We start from the raw sequence: 6000 nt of genomic DNA, 5'->3' as shown, positions 1-6000 counted from the left end.
GTTCCAAAACCAAAGTATTATTTCCAAAAACTAGGAACGAGGGGAAGAGTAAATATTAGGGTTTTAATCTAATGATTGAGTATTCCAAGAAGATGAGAAAATCCTGAGATTTGATTCCTGATCTTAAAGGACATTTTAATTTATCCAATGCCTATTTTGGTTAAAAAGCTGGAATAATCTCACCTTGGAAACATTTAACTGTTCAGTACCTCTGTTTCCTGATCCATAAATTATAACTTCACTGGCTTATTACACTATTATTTCTAATCAACGTTTGAGATCTGTGGATGGTTTCATTCACTGCAGGAAAACATAAATAAAATTGTTTGAAAAAAAGATTGCATTTAAATTATACAGTGCAAGAGAATTATAAAAATTACTCATTCTCGCAGACATTCAGAATAATGAAAGCATGAAATGCACTGGGACACATACTTGTTGTGCATGAAAGACACCTATCTTGAAATTGGTTTTCTCTTTCTAGTTGAAGCATGGCAGCAAATGTAGAAACTGGTGAATTTTCTTGCAACACACAGAATTTAGCTATGCAAATGAAGAGATTATATATAAACACTATACTAGATTGCGGTAAATAAACTTTTATTGCAGTTGCAAACAGCAACATGAATGCTAATTAAATAGAGTTTATAGACTGTTATTGCACAACAGCATATGTTCAATCCAAGAAAACCAGAGCAGAGACTGAGCTACATAGTGAACTGAGGGTGCAGAACGGAGTAGCAGGCATTTTGACTTTATGAGCACTTTATGAGAAGCACTTATGAGCAGCACCTCATCTTCTGTTTCTGAAGTCTCAGAGCAAGAAGGATATAAAAAGCTTCTCTCTTCCGCATGATCTTCACGTTCTGGCTGATGCTTTGGGGTGCACTCTATTTGCCTTGTAAATCAGTAAGAAAGGCATGTAGAAGCCCTTATTACAACTGTAACCTTGTTTATTTTGGGGAAAAAAAAAAAAAAAAAAGAAATATAGATTACACTGGTGAAAGTTCCTAGTAAAAGCTCTTTTAGTTTACACTAGTGGCTGAACAAACACTGCAGTCAAACTAGTGCTTATTCCAGAAGGCACTAGAGAGCAAATGAAGTTGGAATCGCTGAATGGGTGACCACCCTCAGCTGGCCACTTTGCTGCTTTAGGACATTGCTGCCTCAGCAAAAAGGATGGCCAAACGGCCATTTTACTGGTTGGAGAACTATCGCACTCAACATATGAGTAAGAACCAAGAATTAATCTTGTTTTAAATTAGCATACTGGATTTGAAACAGCAGGAGTTCAGGAGTTGATTCATGAACAATAGTTTGGCTGCAAACAGCTAAAATTTTGGTCCTGACTATCTCACTGTGTTTGCTGTCATTGTTTCCTTTATGCTGGGTGACATATATAGCAAAACTGAATAAAACAGTATTGTTTTTGGTAAAAGCATGCAGCAGAGATTTTTCTCAAAGAAAGCAACCTCACAGTGGACCAAACTGCAAATCCCTGAGCAGTTAATCATAAGATTCACACTGATAAGTAATTCTTATGACATTGGCCATATTACTTATGCAAGTAGCCATTCACCAGTGTATTATTCTATCATTAGGAGACTTACTCTAATACAGCGATGGCTTTTTTCATGTGTGTTTGATCTATTCCAATGTTTTGTGTCAGCCCGTAGAAACAAAACCATGTTTTTCACTATGTGTTGAATGGTCGATGAGCATTTGGAAGATATAAAAATATTTACTGCAGCAAATATTGAATTAGTTTGTATAAAGTGCTTTGGAATACTTGCATAAAGTAAGAATTGTGTTAGCGTTTATAAGCCATACTGAAATATATCCAATGCAAAAGAAAAACTTATTGTTTGGGATTCTGGCATCCAGTTAAAAACCAGAGCACTTCGTAACTCATGAAAGGTTCTATGAAGCTAATGAAGCTATTTACATAAATGATTTGCAGGACTCCTTTCTGTGTCTTTATATACAGCTCATTCACAAACCTAGGAAAACTAGGGCTTAAGTAACAGATGAACGTGAATTATTCTCTTTTTTGATGCTTCTGTCTTCCGGTGGGCATGAAAAATCGCACTGCAGTCAGTAGGACCAGTAGCGAGGGCTGGGCTTCAGGCTTGCATCAAAATTTGCTTTTCTTAGCCACTAGAACATGACTAAATTGTCCCCCAGTTTCGCTAGCCAAATCTGGATGTCAGCAAATGAACAGGAGACCTTGCTGAGAGATGGCTCAGCTAGGAAGCAGCAAGATTGAAGAGAAATTTGGAAAATACCATACGATTTCACATATGTCTTTATGTAACTCTAAAACTAAGTTAATTTAACATAATATCAATGTCAAGCATCACTTAGGCAAGCTATGCTTTAAAATTGTCTCTGACTAGTTATTTTGGGGGTCTGAAATGCATCCATCTCACTAAAACCACATTGTTAGAACAAAGTAAGAGATTTGCTGATGGAGTTCCGCTCCTTTTGTGATCTCCACAGTGACTCCATCATGGGAAAACATAGATTAAAGTATGTTACTGTGAAAGCTGCAACAACGGATTTAGAAGACATTTATTTTTGTGGTAGGGTAATCTGAGTATCAACTTTAAAAAATTAAAGCTTATCTTATTTTACAGATTCTTTTTTAATGTTGGCATTGGTTAATGTGACACTCAAAAATAATTTTTCTGTCCTCATTGACTCCTTATACAGCAACAGTCCCCAGGCACTAGTCTGGCAGTAAATGGCTTCAATATTCTTGCTCTGATAGTAACTCCTGGTTCAGGACTTCACGAGATGTGAAGGAATAAACAGATGCACACTGACTATATTTAAACAGCAAAAAAAAGAGAAACAAAACAACTGAGTGAAATTGCTTTGAATATTGCCCAAACAAAGGCTGTAAAATCTCATCTGGAATTTATTTTGTTCTCAGGAAAAATCATTTATTGTACAGAAAAATGACTGATTACCGAAGATGATGATCTGCTTCCATTCTTGAGGAGGAAATTTTTTAAGGCTTTTCTCATTATCATTAACTGAAATGTATTTTTCTTCCTGTTGTGCTAGAATGAAAGCAAAAATGCTCCACATGTCTTTCTTTGCAGAATTAGGGCTCTCTAACAGGCTGCTTCTTTAGTATTTGTTGCCATGGAGCTGCCTCTGCCTGTTGAATTCACCTGGGCGGGCTTGGGATGGCACACCGGGGTTGGTTCAGTCTGTCACTAACGTGTGTCTTCAGCGACCACAGAATTTCATAGAGGCTGTAAGGAAAAGCAAGTCCTGTTCAGATTTCCTATTAAGGGATTGTTTTAAGTAAAATTAAAGGTTCGGGTTTTTTCATCGGATGCTTTGTGAGAGCGTTGATGGCCTGACATTCCCCCCTCGGAAGAACAATGCTTCGTCACTATCGTTCTCTGCTGCCTTTTTCAGAAATATCCACTCAGGAAAGTCATCCAAGAGCGGGTCTGGACGTGTCTCCCCACGGCTTTCACCGGGAGCAGCAGCTCCTGTGCTACCCAGGAGGGGTAGTACGGCACTGCTTGATTTTTAACGTCCTGGGTGTCACAGGCTTGGACACCAATGCATTAGCTGTTGGCTTTTAATAGATATGTCATTTTAAAAGCTGATCCTTTCCTATTATTTTTATCAGTGTAATTCTACCATGCAAAAAAAAAAAAAAAAAAAAAAAAGATATTATGTCTATTTCAAGCTATTTTTCCTACAAAATAGACCAGGGCAAAACTGAATGGAAATTTGTTTTCTTAGCATCTAATGATACAAGGAAACCATCCAAATTTGAGAAACATGCCATAGAAAGTACTCTAGAGTGTGTTTTAAAAGACATGGTTTCAAATTAATACTAAAGAACATACTTAGCTACAAAAAGCAGAGTAAATCTGCTTGACGCTCACCACAGTTTTCTTCTTTGCACATGACTGGGAACAAAATGTTGCTATTAGGCTTCTGGCATTTTTTTCTACACAAGTCATATGGGATACCATTGCAATGTTACAATAAGAAACTGTCATCTCAGCACAGACTTGGTTCTTTGGTTTTCAAAGGACATAGCAAGGACAGTTACGTTAATAAAATGTAGGGCAGCACAGAATCAGAGGAGAAGATGGTGAAGTCTTATGCACTGTTTCGTGTTTCCGCTTTTAGGTGGACAAATGTTTCTCTCAAAATTTCATTCTGGAAATAGATAAGATGGTTTTGACGGACGTTAATTGACTGTGGCTAATACAGAATTTACATCACGGTATTAACGTGACTGCTGATTTTCAGAATCATTTTTCCTATGAAACTTGAAGGCTGCTAAAGCTTTATTGAAAACTGCTTGCTTACAAAATGAGAACTTCAAATTTGGTAAAGACTGGGGGGCAGTTGGGTAAAAGAGGCTTAGTGGTAAGGGAGGAAAAGGAGGAACAAACAAAAGCTTGAAGACTTGTCTTTCCTTGCCCTCCTTTTTCTGCATAAACTGAAAGTACTTACCAAAAATTGTTTTTCAGAAACCAGATCGACGTTTCTCTGCAGTAATGTTTTCAAAAACTGACGGTGGCCGCAGTTTGATGTTTATAGCTAAGCTGCTCTAAGGGCTGGGGTGCTGCCAGGAAGGAATTCCTGCAACCCTGCTCTAAGCTACGTATTCCCGCTGTCTCCCCCTTCCCCTTTCACCCTGGCAGTTGCTGCTCTTGGACTCCATGGTAAGATGGCTCATGGAGATAAAGCAGCAGAGAATTAACCCTATGGAAAGGTAATTGATTTCCTGCTACGTTTTGCTTCTAACTCTTGAATGGAGTCCCTCGTGCTGAGGGAAGCACAAGTGGTGTGCAGAGGAGGATCAGGTCAGCACGGCCAAGGCGAGGAGGGAGGGAAACAACTTCTAGAAAATGCTTGCCGTTGACATCAACTTGGTGGTAACACGGAGCCGTGCCATCAGCGATCTGCACTGCAGATCTGTGCACGGATCAGTTGGCAAAGAACCTGTAAACTCTTAGGCTTATTAACTCTGCCAACAACCTTGGTAATGATGAGTTAACTGTCAACCATGTTGATGGTTTTACAATCCTGATACGGATTAGAGGTTGTCATTGTCTTCTCTTACACCATTTATTGTAAATGGAGTTTTGCTTCGGTGCCACAAATAAGTGATTATAGAGTGGAAAGAAAATAATGTCTTCCCTAAAGCAGAAAGGCCCAAGCTGAGCATGGGGCATAATGAAGGGCAGAGGAAAGGCCAGGCTCAAGGAGCTGAGAAGAGCTCGGATGCCATCCTTGGACACAGGCCGCACGGACTATTAAAAGCTGTCTCTCATGTCAGTAACTCACATGGGCTGAGCATATTTGTGGGTGAGAGTGCTATAAAGCCTTTTTGTGCTCTTGCGATTCAAGTATTTAATAATAAGAGAGCAATAAGGCTATAAATAGGAACACCATAGTTGGTAAGGACCGGGGATACAAAAGGAGATATGTGGTCTCAGCTAGGACGGGAGGGCAAAGAAAAAAGAAAGAAAATATCAACTGAAACCAGCAACTTGTGCAGAAGGGCTTAATCAAACATGAACTTTGTATACAACCCACGGACAACAAAATTGCCTCTCGCAAAGCGAGCAGCTTGCGAGCAGGAGCGTGCCTTTTTTGGTCACGTTTTGCAAAGGGCTGAAAATACGTGCTTAGTAGGTGTTGTGGCGTTTGCAAGTATTGCGAGCCTCCCCGCGCATTAGGAGCATTTTTGCCAGTGTTTGTATCTTGCTCATATCTTCCATCATGTAGAAACCTTGCTCCTTCCATTCCTGTCCCCCTCCCGAATATATCATAAAAATATCAACCCAGGTTTTGCTGCGTGGCGCTAAATATCCTACAGAATAAGGCATAATAAACACGAGCTGTAAGAATGGATCAGTTCATTAAATCCAGGCAGACGGTGTTCTGCTCTGATACAGACTGATAATAGATTCATAAGTGAGCCTGTCTGGAGTGGTTTTGTTCAGACTTGTC

This window comes from Chroicocephalus ridibundus, chromosome 2, assembly GCF_963924245.1.
Source record: "Chroicocephalus ridibundus chromosome 2, bChrRid1.1, whole genome shotgun sequence".
NCBI lineage: Eukaryota > Metazoa > Chordata > Aves > Charadriiformes > Laridae > Chroicocephalus > Chroicocephalus ridibundus.
Note: the sequence above shows the minus strand (reverse complement) of the source record.